This window comes from Jaculus jaculus, chromosome 5, assembly GCF_020740685.1.
Source record: "Jaculus jaculus isolate mJacJac1 chromosome 5, mJacJac1.mat.Y.cur, whole genome shotgun sequence".
Taxonomy (NCBI): domain Eukaryota; kingdom Metazoa; phylum Chordata; class Mammalia; order Rodentia; family Dipodidae; genus Jaculus; species Jaculus jaculus.
This window is the reverse complement of record NC_059106.1, coordinates 109,696,105-109,711,723: the sequence shown is the minus strand read 5'-3', so window position 1 is coordinate 109,711,723 and position 15,619 is coordinate 109,696,105. Positions and strand designations below refer to the sequence as shown.

The following is a 15,619-nucleotide window of genomic DNA, read 5'->3' as shown; positions in this document are numbered from 1 at the left end:
ATCAGAGGTAGGCTTACCTTATGAAGTCTGAGGCCAGGTGAACCAGGCATGACGGCCAGGGCCAGAATGAGGCTTTTAGGCTCCTCTGTCCTGAGTTTGCTTCTCCCACATGCCCCAAACAGGTTGGTCCTGTTCCAACTGAGTACAGAGGGAAGGCTACCAGGAGTAGGCACTTTCAGGGGCAGGAGCAGGCAGTCTGGCCTGCTAGGGTACCCATTCCTCCTTCCAAAAGGCCAGTAGATGGTGCTAGACAATATGCACCTCTGGGCATGGCTTTTCCACATGCTATTCAGAACCCCCCTTGAGAGAGAGCCCATCCCGAGGGCTCTGCCTATTAACAGAACAAAGCTGCAATTACCCACTCCCTTCCCATTGCGCTTCAAATGGCGTCTCTGTCTCCGTCCTTTGGATCTATTCTAAAGCCTTGCCAAGCATCCCAACCACAAAGCCCATGCCTAGATCTCTTGTTTCCTCCCAGGCTGTGTGAGCCTGACTGCCTTTGTTTAGAAATCGACACTAGTTTTAAATGGCAAAATTATATAAAATTACATCTAAATTCTGGTAAACTCTGGCTTTGTTTAAAATGTTTTTTAATAGACTACATCGGTTTCTTGTTGGAAGTATTTTGGTTTAACAACCTCTTTTAAAAGACCTCTTCCCTCCCCCCAAAACAAACCTTCAGTCCCACTTGATGAGCCACCACCTCTGACACACTGGGCTGTGGGAGTCCTGGCTGCACTCAAGGCTGTGCCAAAGCCAGAAGTGCTAAGCTATTTCCCTGTTCCCAGTGAGAGGCCTGCTGAGACTGACAGAAGAAAAAGGATGTTCCGTGTAAAGGAAGCCAGGTGTAGCGGCCCATGCTGTAGTCCCAGCAGAGGCTGCAGGAGGAGGAGCACCATGAGTTTGATGCCAGCCTGTGCTGCAGAGTGAGCTACAGGTCAGCGTGGAGTGAGTCCCTGCCTCAAAAAAAAAAAAAAAAAGAAAAAGAAAAGAAAAGAAATGTTAGGGGGAGTGTGGCCCAGTTGGCACCAGAGTACCTGTTGGGGGCTCACCACAGGGGTCCATCACACTGTACTGCAAGTACAGGCCTCCCTAAATATCCTCACCCTCAGCTCATGAGACAAGAAAACACACGTGATAAAAACCAGGTCTCGGCTGGACCACTGAGTCCATTGGCTCAGTGAGCCACTGCACAGCTGCTGCAGTGGCAGCTGTGCGTGGCCTGAGGGTGAGGTCTGCACCTGTGTTTCCAAGCCAGAAGACAAGAAGGAGGCGCCTCATGGGATTCCCTCTACTAGGCCCCAAAGGGGAGGCTGGGTGTAGGTGTGAGCCAAGAAGAAAAGTCCAGAAAATATCCATAGCCCTGCCTTCTGGGAAGCCTTGAGCTCCTCCAGTTCTAGCCAGCAACCAGGGGTGACCAGTCCATCACACTGTTTCCCATCGGTGGCCAACAAACCAGCTATTTCCCCAAAAGATTACATTTCATTCACATCTCTGTTGACGGCCCTCATCAGCTGATGAGTCCCTTGTGTTTGTAAAGAAGAAAGACAAGGAACTGTCCAATACTCAAAGCTCAAGTAATTTCTCCTTTCATTTCTAATCTTAAAAGCCTTTTTTGCTGAAGCTATAATTTGTCAGATCTAATGTCAAAAAACTGCATTTTTTTAAAAAAAATAAGAAATCCAAATTTTGAAACCAAATCATTGAAACTTGCCATGGGAGAGTCATAATCCTGACAGGACCACGTGGTTTTGGATTTGGGTCACTTTTAATTTTGCCCCTAGGGATTTTACATCTCTGAAATCCAATTGATTTCACACTCCTAAATGACAGACAGCTGGCTCCAGGCGGGAACAGGAGGCACCACACGATGGTATCAACACAAGTCAGACTCCACTTTACAGAAAAAGAAAAAAAAGATTTTCCTTTTCTCCTGTTCTCTGTTTGAAACCTTGCCCAACATTATAATAAGATCCACCATAGAACGCCACACGATCTAGCTCATTACAGTTCCACAATTTTGCCTACTATTGTTTGACGTGACAGCCTGGCCTCTCATGAGGTTGAATAATTATGCAGAGAGATCCCCTCCATGAAGAACAGGTCTTGCCAGCCAGAAGGATGGGCCACTGGTATTTTTAGACTTCATTAGTGCCCTGATTTAAAATTTCACATTTTGTTTCTTGTAATTATCTTCCAATCGACTGAGCAAAATTTTCGGTCTGGGCTCTATTAGTTTGCCTTCCCAAAAAGGGCGTTGGGACTTTAATTTAAAACTTAACCAATTGAAAAATAAAGGTGGTGTGAAAAATGCTTTTTGATTTGCAATAGGTCAAGCGATTGTCTCTCATCTGTGACTAGAGAAGCCAGCTTGCGTGCAGTTCTCTTTAATGAGTGTTATTTAAATGCATTGAGCACATATAGATTTTCTTAAGGAACATACAAGATAAAGCTTTCTTTTTCTAAGAACCATTTGGGGGTGGGAGCAAGCTGTGGGATTTTTTTAGAATATATATTGAAAGGTAATTAAAAATAGATTTCATGTGTGCAAAGTGATAAGGGAGGAAAACAGAATAAGTTCTGTCTGAATCTATGATAAAATACCTGAGATGTTGTCTTGTCATTGGATGAGGACTCCTGAGTTTGTCCTCGAGAAATACAGCCAGACCCATGCCTCCATGAGACCTGAGATCTAATGTCATCACCCCCTGGAGATTGCTGGGAGTTCACAGCATGGGTACTGGCTACGGATGTGTTCATTTCTTTTCCTTGTTGATGGCTTAGAACAAGGCTGGAGAGCTTTAAAAGTCCCAGATCCTGGGCCCAGAAGTGAGCTGCAGAATGGCTACTGTGTTTTCACCCACCTGTCTGGGGAGAGAAGAGTCAAGTGTACCTGCCTCCTGGCTTCTAGCCCTCTAAGCTGAGACCATATTGGTCTGAGAGGGAGCCATGTCTCTTCTGGTATAGATTTCATTGAAGACCTGGGTGAGGTCTGTAAACATCTACTACTATGTGATGCAGGGCTGCTCACCCCTTTTTTCTCCTGGTTTCACCCTTTCCATTCCTAACCCTAGATCTCTGCTCACACAGTTCTGTACATCCTTAAAACCACATCCTGCATGGATGGATACTAGCCCCAACTCTACAAGTAGCAGGCAGGATCTTGTAAAAACACACTGAAGAGTAGGGATTAGGTATGTGACTGGGGCAAGCCCCTAACATCTCTGAGCACCCTTTCTTCATCTTTAAAATGGCAATACTAGTTTAGGCCTATAATCCCAGCAACCAGGAAGGCTGAAATAAGAGGACTCTCATGAGTTTGAGGCCCAGGCCAGCCTAGAATAAGACCCTATCTCAAAAAAAAATTTTTTTAAGGGCCAGAGATATGGCTTAAGCCTAAGAACTCACATTCAAATCTCCAGGTCCCACGTAGCAAAATGCAGGGTGATGCATGCATGCAATGTCGCACATGCACACAAGAGGGCGGACTCATCTGAAGTTTGTTCATCGAAGCTGAACCCTGGCATGCTGATTCTCTCTCTTTCTCTCAAAGTAAAAAAAAAAGAAAAAGAAAAAGAAAAAGAAATAGAGAGATGGAGAGAGAAAGAAAGAAAGAATGCTTATGCCACCCTCTTAGGGCCCAGTGGAGGGGTGGATAGAATTGTGGATGTGGCCATGCCTTCCTCTGTCCTGCTTGCCATTGGAAGCAGTGACTGCTGCTGTCACCAGGGTCCCAAGTGGGGGAGGCTAGTGCAGGGTGAAGCTGGGTCCTTTCCCAAGCAGTGTTCACAAGACCTGCAGCCCTGTGGTCAAGCCACTTCTTGGAAGGTGGGATGCATTATCTCCTGGCAGAGTATTAAAAACTGTTCTCCCCAGGCATGCAGCCAGCACAGACCTCATCTCCCCTTGCCTGACACCTGGACATGTCCAAGGTACACTATTCCCTTTGTAGCCTCACAAATACTCCGGAATAAGCTAGAATGCATGATAAAGCTGTTTGTCCCACATAGTTAAACCAGAAGCACAACATGTCCATACTGAAATCACCCTCACACAAGTCGGCTTTTCTGTGTCTTACCCCAGAAACCGCATCATGAGCCCATCCAGGGTTCAGACTCAGCCATTAGCTGTCCTTGTCTAGTCCACAGTGAGGCACCGCCACTCCAGGCTCCAAGGTGTAGCCAGGGCGGTCTTCTCAACAAACTGAAGTGGTTCTGCCATACACACCAGATGTCTACTAAGGTCCCTGCTGCTCAAGTCCCTGGGCCACCCTTGATGTAGAGCCTCAGAACCTAATACCCTCCTGCCTCCCACTTCATCTTTTTCAAATTCTTTCCCTTTAATGGTGTGTATATGTATGTGCATGCATGATGTGTGTTTGTGTATAGGCAGATTCATGCATGCCACAGCACACATGTGGAAGTCAGAGGACAACCTCGGGGTATTTCTGCCCTTGGTCCATCTTCCTTTGAGACAGTATCACTTGTCACTGCTATGTGAAAGCTTCTGGATTCTCCTGCCTCTGCCTCCTATTGCTGTTGGTGTGTTAGAATTACAGGTGCTGGCTGTATGTGGGCACTGAGGAGGATTGAACTCAAGTCAGCAAGCTTGCAAGCAAATGCTTTAACTGCTGAGCCATTGCCTCAGACTCCCACTCATCTTTTCCTGCTCTGTGTACAGGCTTCCTGGTTGCCGACCTGGGGCCTGGGTTCTTTCATTTTACCCGCGCTCTGTGCACCTGTGAAGCAGTTTGTCTATTCCTGTTACCTCTCCAAATGGACTGTGAGTCCCCGAGGTAGGGCAAGCAAGGACATCCTCAAGACCAGTATTCAGACCAGTGGCGTTCTCAAAGCGCTGTGTGAGGAGTGGTGGATGAAGGTGCAAAGCAAAGCTCTGGGACACTGTATGGTGAAAGCAGACAGGACTTGAGGGCTAAAGGCATCCATGCCAAGTTCCCTGGGCAAGTCATCCTACAGTTCCCATAACTGTCCCACACCTCTAGGAATCAAACTCCATCATTAGATCTCATCCTGTATCCAGCCACCTCCACACAGTAACTGTCCCAGGGCATATGGGTTCTGGAATTCTACCTGTTTCTTCATCTGTAGAGCCTGCTTTGTACTGTCAAGATGAGGATGACTTAGAATAGTGCTTAATGTGTGGTGATCATTATAAAAGTATTTGTGTGTTTCCACCAGTAGCACCAGGGCCACCTTTTAGCACTCATGGCCTTTAGGAGCCCAAGTTTACATGGCAAATCAAAGACCAATTTGCTTTCCAGAGTCTTAAGAGAACATGTTAACATCATGATGTCTGAGGTACCTAGGTCCCAGGGGTCTCTTTTGAACAGGAGAAAATTCTTATTTCCTATTGTAACCTTTTACAATCTCCCACCATCACCATAACAACATGAAGGAGCCAGCCTACTGCTAACACCTTCCTGGGAATTCCAGGAACTCTTCATCTTAGAGGGATTCCTCAAGGGTACCCTCAGGGCCTGTTGGCATCCTATGATCTTCAGTTTGATGTCTGGGAGCCAAGGACACAGCAGGGTCAGGTATTCCTCTGTGGACTAACCAAGGCAGGGTGGTTGGTCAGGAGCACATGGCTGGCAGCAATGAAAGGTCAGAAATCCATATTCCACATCAAGCAGCCTGACCAGAACGCAGATCTCCACCACACACTAACCCAACATACTTGTTCTGGAAGCTGGTAACACTACCCAGTTTCCACATCTATAACATAGTCCAGCTCTGAAGACTAAATAACACATATGACATCTCAGTACAGTGCCTGATGCATAACGGGCTCATAATTGTGTTCCATTCGTGATTGCTTAGGCTAGTATTAATCTTAAAGAGTCCTAAGAAAAGCCAGGCATGATGGCACACTCTAATCCCAGCACTCAGGAGGCAAAGGTAGGAGGGTCGCTGTGAGCTTGAGGCCCCCCTGGAGCTAGAGTGAGTTCTAGGTCAGCCTGGGCTACAGTGAGACCCTGCCTCAACAACGTGGTCAGTCTGAAACATGCTTTTGGATCTGGAGCCCAGCCCATCACCCTCACTTTTCCCTGCCAGCCCCCACACCCAGCCTTGAGGCTGGTGTGGCCCAATCTATGGAATCTGCAGCTCTGTCCATATCTATGAGGCATTTCCTACTGATCAAGCCAGTATGCCCCAGCCCTCCTCCTCTTCCCAGGGGTCTGTCCCCAGGGTTTTGTTCCTCAATTAACTGGAGAGTTGTCCATGGCTTAACAATTCGGTTAATAGATCATTTGACTGTGAATGAACTAGGCAGGCAGCAAATTGCAGGAGAGGCATCCAGACCACCCAGAAACAGTGTCATCCTCAGAGAAGAAGGTGAACCAAGCCATGCCTACCTTTTCAGCAGGGCCCAGGTAGTGTGAGGCGCTCTGAGCCCTCTCCTCATGGTGCTGGAGAAGCCTATGGATTTTGAGCCTCAAATCTCTGCAGAGCATCTACAAAGTCAGATCAGAGATCTTACACTAGCTCCACCTGCCTGCTGGGCACCAGCCAGCAGTGTCAAAATGCTAATAAGAATGAGAGGGAGCTGGGCGTGGTGGCACACGCCTTCAATCCCTGCACTCAGGAGACAGAGGTAGGAGGATCACCATGAGTTTGAGGCTACCCTGAGACTGTATAGTGAATTCCAGGTCAGCCTGGGCTAGGGTCACCAAAAAACAAACAAACAAAAAGGAATTAAAGGGGACATTTCTAGGCCTTCGGAAAGCAGGGATGACCCATATTGGGAAGCTGCTGCCCTGATTCAAGCAAACCCTGTAATCTCTCAGGAGCACCAGACTGAAGCAGACTCTCCAGAGAGACCACAGGAGGGCTGGAGTCATGTCACCTCCCCCCTCCTGTACCGTCAGATGTTCATTGAACACCTCACGGATGTGTTCTGAGGCACCTGCTATACACAGAGCCCAGGCTCAGCTTCTTCCGTAAGCCAAGAGAAAAGCACAGCCAGTATGGCAGCCACAGGTCTCACTTGATGTCTGCTCCTACTGGGCAGGAAGCCTGTGGTGATGTCCATGGTTCTAGACTTGGGGCTGGGCCCTGGGAGGAGGATCTACCTTATGTGGGGAAATAAGGAGGTGCCAACAATGAAAACTGTGGGTACTAGGAAAGGTGAGAGCAATGTGGACAGAGCCTTTAAGAGTCATCATGATGATCATGAGACACAAGGGGTGGCAGGCAGGCGTTTGAAAGGGAGAAAGCTTGAGAGAAGTGCCAGGCACAGAACTGTGGCTGTTGACAGATTTGTGTAACACACATGTACACACACACACACACACACACAAACACACACACACACTTACTTTATTCAGATGGTCCAGAGTCTCCTGATTTGAGATAGAATCACCTAAGACAGGTTTTCAGATAAAATTTTAGTTTATTGGTTCAAGAAATCTATGCCTTTGAGAATTTGGCACACAAAGCCCAGAAGCCCCCTGGACTATTGGACTACTGGCTAACCTCCCTACCTCACCAGTCAGTGAGTGAGAAACAGTGGCCTAGGGGGCAATGACTAGGACTTTAGCCAAGAGTCCATCCAACTCTAGGCCACTCTGACCCTGTAGTGTGAAGGCCTCTTTGATCATCAAGGGCTGAGTAGGGTAGGAGATACCTGGACCCTATTAACCCCTGACAGGAAATCAAGGGCACATCCAAGGTCCAGAAACTCATTGTATACTTTTCTGTCTCCTGGTAGAATAGAAGTTTAATGACAAACTTCCTGGTGTCTAAACATGGTCCTAACAAGTCCCTTCTGTCAGCAGCAAGGCATTCAGAGTCAGGCTGACCCTCGAGATCCCCAGATGTTGTAGTGAGCTCTGTGAGCAGGGTGGCTGGGCAGAGGTGTGCTGTGCTTGCTGCTTGGCATGCCAAGTCATGAAGCAAAACTGGAGAAAACATAGCACAAAACCAGTTTCAAGAGAAGCAATTTGGTTGAAATTACATTCCATTCAGGAGCATACATACTCTTCTAGAAATGCAAAGGGTAAAAATAATACAAGTGTAGTATTTTAAGAACACAAAATATCACTTAAATTACTTGAAAAAATGGCCAAAAGGTCGCAGACAACTAAAATAGTTGCCATTGCCTGTTTCCTTAACATAAGTCTCTTTAAAAATAAAAAAATGGGCCGGGCGTGGTGGCGCATGCCTTTAATCCCAGCACTTGGGAGGCAGAGGTAGGAGGATTGCCATGAGTTTGAGGCCACACTGAGACTCCATAGTGAATTCCAGGTCAGCCTGGGCTAGAGTGAGATCCTACCTCGAAAAACCAAAAAAAAAAAAAAAAAAAAATGGAGCTGGGGAGATGTCTCCATGGGTAAGTGTGTGCTATGCAAGCATTATGACCTCAGTGTAGATCCCCAGAACCTGCATAAAACTGGACATGATGGCACACATCTATTATCCAGTGTGTCTAAAGCAAAATGAGAGGCAGAGGCAAGAGCATCCCTGGAAGCTTACAGACCAGCAAGCATGGTATGTGTGCAGCAATCAAGAGCCCCTGGGGGCTGGGGAGATTGCTCTGCCATGAAAAGTGCTTGCCGGCCAGCCCAGGTTTAATTCCCCAGTATTCACATAAAGCTGGATACACAAAGTGGTGCATGTGTCTGGAGTTCATATGACTCTAAGGGGACACAATTCAGTCCACAGTAATCTTTAGGTCCATTTAGTTGGCAAATGGAAAGGATAATCCCTTACCACAGTACAGTCACCATTGACTTACAACAACGTATGGCTCTTACCTGTGCATGTGATCAGTGGACAGACATACTCACTTGGGCATTTTCAAAACTGTACTCTTACCATTTGTACCCTGCTCTACTCATAACTGCTTCCTGTTTATGGAGCATTGATCATATCTTCTATATTAGAGCTATCCATATGTGGGTTTCATGTTATTTCCATATAACCTTCTTGCTAAGAGGGACCTCAGAAGTCATCTAGCAGATGCAGGAATCAGTCTTTATTGAGGACTGAGCAAGAGCCACCAGTTGCTAGACAGTTCATCCTGTTAGTCCAGTGCTGGCTTCCTGTGACCCCCCCCCCCACATGACCCTACCCTCTAGGGCCATTCAGAACAAAGCTGGCCCCTGTTTTATATGACAGCACTTCAGACTTGGCAAGATGGCAACATTCCTTTTTCTACAGACCAAACTTTTTAAATGACTCAGCTGCTCATCCTGGAAAGTCCCCTTCTCCAGGAATTCTCCCTGGTCATATATCCCATATGCCAAGTGCTTACAAAGAGACAGCATGTGGCAGGCTGGGTGGCCTAGGGAGAGGGAACTTTGTCCTGAGCATTGAGGATATTCTAACTTTCCTATGATGGTTATGACTTACGTACGAAACACACATTCCTTCACACAGAGGCATACACACTCAAACTTCCCAGAGAAGAAAATGTCTCTCATGATGCCTACTGCCTACTTTACTGGTTTCTTGGGGTCTCCCCCACTCCTGTTTCTTATCAAGATGGAGAGCATTGATCATTCCTTTTTATAAAGCCTTCCCGCATGTCGTTTCAATGCTTTTCACTTCCATAAAGTCCGGGTCAAGTTAACCTTTCCACTGAGATTTTAAAACTGTTTCCTTTTAAAGCCTGGGAGATAGATGTTGTTCGGTGCAGCCTGACCCCTCGCCTCACCCCGCTCCGCCCTATGCCGCAGCTGTATCGTCTGAGCAGCTGCTCATTTCCCTTTCTGTTGGTGACCATCCAATCTTTCCACCCCTTCCCACCACCATCCAAGGGAATGTCAGAGAGAGAAAGAGAGGGGGAGAGAGAGAGAGAGAGAGAGAGAGAGAGAGGGAGGGAGAGAGGGAGATTACCTGAAACATTACTTAGCAAACGTGCTTCATTTTATAGGTAGGGAAGCTAATGTTTCCATGTATCACCAAAGGATCATATTATTCCCAGAAACACACTAGCAAATGCCCAGGGAAACCACCCCATTCCCTGAGTAATTTCTTCCCCTGCTGCTTGGAATCCTGCATCCTAGAAGCTTCTGTCCTAGCATGACCAGAACCCCAGAGACAAGCCCAGAATCTACAAGCCTGAGCCAGTCCTGGAGCTGGGATCAGAGCAGAGCACCCCACAGGAGCTGTGTGTACTCGGAGGCAGCTCCACACACAGGAGTGGAGACAGCAAGTCTTACACGGTGCCGTATGTGCTAGATCAGGAACAGCCCCCGGGCATTAACTCACTGGAAGTGGGGAAGACTCCTCCCAAAAGGAGAGGGAAAGATAGCTTGAGCAAACTCTAACCTGGGGATATAGGGACCCTCCCCTCATCACTTCTCATGGCTGAGGGCTTCTTCTCAAATGCTTGCTTTGTGGATTCTCCTGAACCCAAGACCTGGTCTCCCAGAACACTGGATAAGTCATCAACCATGCTTGTCGATTATAGTCCACATCACCTTCAGGGACCACACACAGTTGCCCAAGATGCCTTGTTATGCAAACCCTTAATAGAGCCCATGCCTAAGGATCTTACAGGCCTCAAAGTCTACAGACCACCTTATGGTAGTTCTGCAGGCTTCTGATCTCTCCAGCCATGTGAACAGGCAGGTTTCGGACATTCTGATTAATACAGAAGCAGTTCTTGTTTGGGTCTTTCTTCTGCATGGATCAGTTCATTGTCCTCGGGTTTCCCAGTGTAAGGCCACTGGTCCCACAAAGCAGGGAATTAAACACACAGCCTTCTCCTTGGCCTTTATATAATGATACTCACCACCAAAGAATATGAAGCTGACTTTGTGGGATGGGCTCAGGCCATGCGTCAGGGACTACCAACCCAGAAGAACTCCAGGCTGAACTGGATCACCTTGTGGAAATTCTGAAGGCTTCTGATCCCTCTGACCATGTGAATAGGAAGGTTTCAGATATGTTGGTTAATCCAGAAACAGTTCTTGTTTGGGTCTTTCTTCTGCATGGATAGAGGAGAGCTTAGCTGTGGGGGGGAGGGGGTCTTCCAGAAGAACACAGAGCAAGGTGGGAGGATGTTTTGTTGATAAATACCACTTCAAATGCATTATTTATCCAATCTGTATTTGTGAAATCCTTGCAGTTGCTCCATGGGGCAAATTCATGGATAGAAAACCCAGGCTTAGGTAAGACACCTGCCTGTGGTTAGATGGTATAATGAGAGTCAATCACAAAATGACTGCATCTAGTGACCATGTCCTTGCCCATAGCACTCTGATGTGTCTGCACTGTCACTAGGCATGTTTGGGCTAAAAATAAGTAAGTCCCAGAGTGGCTATTTTATGTCTCCTAGAGTCATGTGTCTGTTATTTCTACATGTAAATCAGGTGCCTGGGTTCTTTCTTTATTTCCACAAATGTCATGGGATGGATGGGTGGATAGATGGATGGGTGGGTGGATGGATGGATGGAATTCCCACAGTAAATCCATAGATAACACTTGGAAATCTTTGAGAAAGCTGTAGACAGAGGACTGGCCATCACAGAAGTCACAGAGCTTGGGAGGCAGGCAGCCCTGGGGATTTTTCCTGTTGCTACATCTCTCACGTCTTATTCAAAGTATTGCCAATGCAATAAAGTTAATGGAGCCAGTCATTCTATGAAGGAGCCAATTCTGAGCAAAGATGATACATCTTTGAAGTTAATGAGGTCTATTAATTGAGCTTATGCCCTTTTAAATAAATGAAAGTCTTGAAATCTACCAAACAGCAGCACATCCATTTAGAAGTCATTATTGACGCCTCATGTCTCTGTCACCAATGGATGAGGAGCCACCAGCGCAAAGCTGTAGGAATCGGCTTCCCGCCAACATTGAGCACAGCCTTCAGCTCCTGAGAAGCTCAACACATGCCATTGTTTCTGGCCAGCCATTCTTGTCCTCAGCAAAGTCCTCAAGGCAGCCCAGGCTGTCCTTAGAAGGCTGGACAACTCCATAACCAGTAACTCAGGAGAGAAAGTGATGCAACTGACTCTTGGACTGCTTGAGGAGTCTCTGCTTAGCCTTGAACCTTCAGACAGGGTCTCAGGATGAGGTGGGAGACGATGAGGAGTTTGACAGCCAGCATTTCAGAATGGGCCACTACTGCTGTGTACTTGCAGGGATGCTGTGTAGTTCCTGTGTGGATATCCGAGACTGAGCAGAGGCTTGGGCTTTTAGTAACCTAAATAGGGGCCAGCACACCATGGTCCCTGGGCCCCCTGAACATGCACCAAAGCCCTGTTTCCGGCTCTTCCCCAGTTACCACCACTCATGGTTGCTTAAGAGCACAAAGTGGCACTTGTTGTGCCCACAGAACATCTGCTGAAGACAAACGTGTGTTTATAGCTCTTCACTTCAAAAGACTGGCCATGTTATAAAAAGAAAGGGACCATCTGTCCTTCTTCTGGACCCCGACGCCTCTTGGAAGAGATTGCTGTGCAAGAAGGCAAGTGAGAAGTCAGCGTCAACTTCAGGAAACTATTTTGGGGCCGGAAAAGAATAGTGTCTTCCCGCGGAAGGACCAGGGCCCATAGATGAGGCCAGCATAGAGAGGAGCTCGTGGTGGCAGCCACTGGCCAAGAGGAGGCCAGCTGGGATCCAGTGGAGCTGCCCATTTGTTGTAACAGTACAGAGGCGTAGAGCAGAAGACCACGGGATGGGATGGAAGAAGAAAGGAGCGGGCTGGGAAGTATGACAGCCTCAGGACATGGCAATGTCCTGGGCAGTTTGCTATGACACATATTCAGATGTCTTCCATCTGCATCCCTCTACCTGATGTGGCCTTTCTTATTTCCAAGGCCTGTCAGGACATTCGTAAGCCTTGAAAATGCCTCAGGTGAGCAGTCTCCTCCTAGTGACGGAGTGCTGAAGACCTCCAGACTGCAGAGGTGGCTGTGAGGCCTGGTTGGGATTTGTTTTCCAAAGTGCCTCAGCACAACATTAAGAAAAGGTCTCATGACTCCATTAAACCTGGTGGCATATGCCAGTAATCCCAGCACTCCAGAGGCTGAGGCAGAAGGATCATGAATTTTAGATCAGCCTAGATGACAAGGGGACCCTAATGGAAGAAGAAAAAATATTTCCATGAGAAACTGGGTGCTGGTGGTGGAGGTACAGTGGAGGTTAATCTTCCAGTCACCCTGGCCGGAATCCTTAGGAAGAGGAGTCCCTAGATCCCAAGAAGGACTCCTCCTCCTCCATTCCCATGCTAGCATTCATCTAGGGAATTCTGAAGTCATGCTGACATCCTCATGCCCAGCCTCCTGCATTAGAAAAGAGCCTGGCTTGTATAAGAACCTGCACAGGATCCAAAAAGCTTTAATCTGGGAGTCTCCACATCTGAGACTTTTTTTAAAATTTTCAGATGAAAACTTGCTTTTGTCAAGGAGGGAAAATGAGGAATGTGACTCAAGAAGTAGTATCCTCTGAAGAAACCCCTTGTTCTCTTTTCCTACTGGCCTCTGACAAGACACCCCCACCATCTCCTCCTGAGCCTAGGGAATAAGCAACTTTCTCTTGTCCTAGGGAAGGTTCACAAGTTTTTGTCATAGCTTCACTGTTCAAATTTTCCCCACATGTGCACATGTATTTAGATTCTGAGGATAGAAGCAGTTTCTGGCATTGTGTGTTCAAGGCTCTCAGAACCTTAAAAGGTCACACTCCTTTTCTTCTTCGCTCGTTTCAGCTCTTTTCTATGCTTATTGATTTCTTTGGGCACATAAGAAATCACAGTAGGCAAAGCCCACTACTTCCATAGAAATAAAATATTCTGGAATCAAACCACACACCATAAAGGAATAATTGCAGTCTGTATATATTGCTAATGGACATCTCTCAGCAATTCCCTGTCTCATAAGCTTTAAACACAGACATTAGTATAAATATGCAGAAATCCCCATTCGGGCAAATTACTCTGCATTTCTGAACGAAAGGAAGATTAGCCATGTGCTGATATCTTTGAGGGAGCTCAGCAGAGCAAGAAAAATCCCCTGGCCCTCTCTGGGAGTGAGGCTTGGGACTCCTTCCATGAGATCCTCGTGCAGAGCTAGAGGCCTAGCTGGCATTCCCTCCTCCTATGGGCCAGTGCTCCTCTGGAGGTCTGACATCTCAGCTTCAGGAGGTGATGGCTGCCCCTTGTTAGATGTCTGTCACCTGAGGAGTTTGGTTGGTCACCAGTATCCCAATTTCTGAGCCTTCCAGACTCCTGAGACCCCACGAGAGCAAGAGACAGGTAAAAATGCATTGGTGCCCTTACTCTCAGCTGCCTTACAGAAGCCTCGGGGATGGTCCAACCCTCTGAGGTAGATGCTCAGTAGGGAGCCTGAGGACAGTTCATGGAGCCAGTTGGTGGTGAGCCCAAGTCAGAGGCTCCACATCATCTAAAACTAGCACATCTTCCTTTCTCTGGACTCTCCTCCTCCTCCTTCCTCGCTACATTTCCGCTTCCTACCCTTCCTTCATCCCTCTCCCACAATTAGATCATGCCCACAGAGAGCCCCAACCATGTTCCCCCACAAGAGTACATGGTCTTATCTTCTGAGGCTTTCTTTTTAGCTAATGCCAACTCAAGCTGGATTGTGGAAAAAGCCCCTCCCTCCCAAGAAATACCCATTACCCCAGATGATAACCCAGTCAGGACAGGCTGCTAAGTCTGGGGGTGACAAGCTCTGGCCTCACTGATTGCTGATCAAAGGCAAGGTAGCAGATTTGGAGAGGGTCCCCTCTGAAACTCATAGAAGTCTCCACCATCCTCCCTTGTGCTCAGTACTGGTCACTTCTCGTGCCCCCCCCCCCCCAACACCAGCCTGGTCTCTGCTCAAGGCCAGGAAAGCCATAGAGGCCTCAGAGTGGACGGTGGCAAGCTGGTGTGAGGGCAGCCTTAGGACCCAGGGGCCCATTCAGCTGGCCCACATGGGAGGTAATTATGGGCTCACCGGCAGCCATGGGTGAGGCAAGAAATATGGCACACAGAGCTCTGGGTATTTATTTTGTGTTCAGCACCTGCCTTCCCACAGAGGACTAGATGCAGAGGGAGAGGCACTCCACACTGACACCCTGAAACTAAGAGACTTGGGCCTCTCAGAGGTACAGTCTTGTCTGTCTCTGACTGAGGACCAGCTGGGAGGGTCTGGGAGCAAGATTCCCCTTGTGAGAGACCCATGAGGTCAGGATTCTAGAACATGTTTTCTGGTGGGAATTCAGAAGCAGCACCCTCAACAGGGAAGAGTGAGCCCTCTCCTCAGCTAACCCTCGGGTACACGTGCAGACTCTCCCATTCCTCCTTACCAGAGCATCTTGACGTTCTATTTTCATGTCTGTCTCCCCCACTCGACTGGGAATGACTTTAGAACACCCCCGCCACTGGCCAATTTAGCAACTTTATGTGATATGTAAAAAGGTACCCTTTCTCAAGACCCTTGCCTGCCACCTACCAGAAACTTGTCAGAGTAACTCAAGAAACCTGTGGTGACTGTGAGGTGAATGGTGCCCCCTTGGAGTGGTCCAGGGTGCAACCTGACTGACCTGTGAGCAGCAGCCCTCAGGGAATATTGAGGTTTTTCCTCCCAGATGGTTTTTCAAAGCACATTGTGTATATTGACCAGCTTAATATTAACAACTCTAAAGTG

The 15,619-nt window shown here is 47.6% G+C and overlaps 1 protein-coding gene across 4 annotated transcripts in view; it reads left to right on the top strand.

The window, feature by feature from the left end:
- Nucleotides 1-15,619, top strand: part of Klhl29 (kelch like family member 29) — a 287,828-nt gene that overhangs the window by 225,323 nt on the left and 46,886 nt on the right. The window lies entirely within an intron of this gene.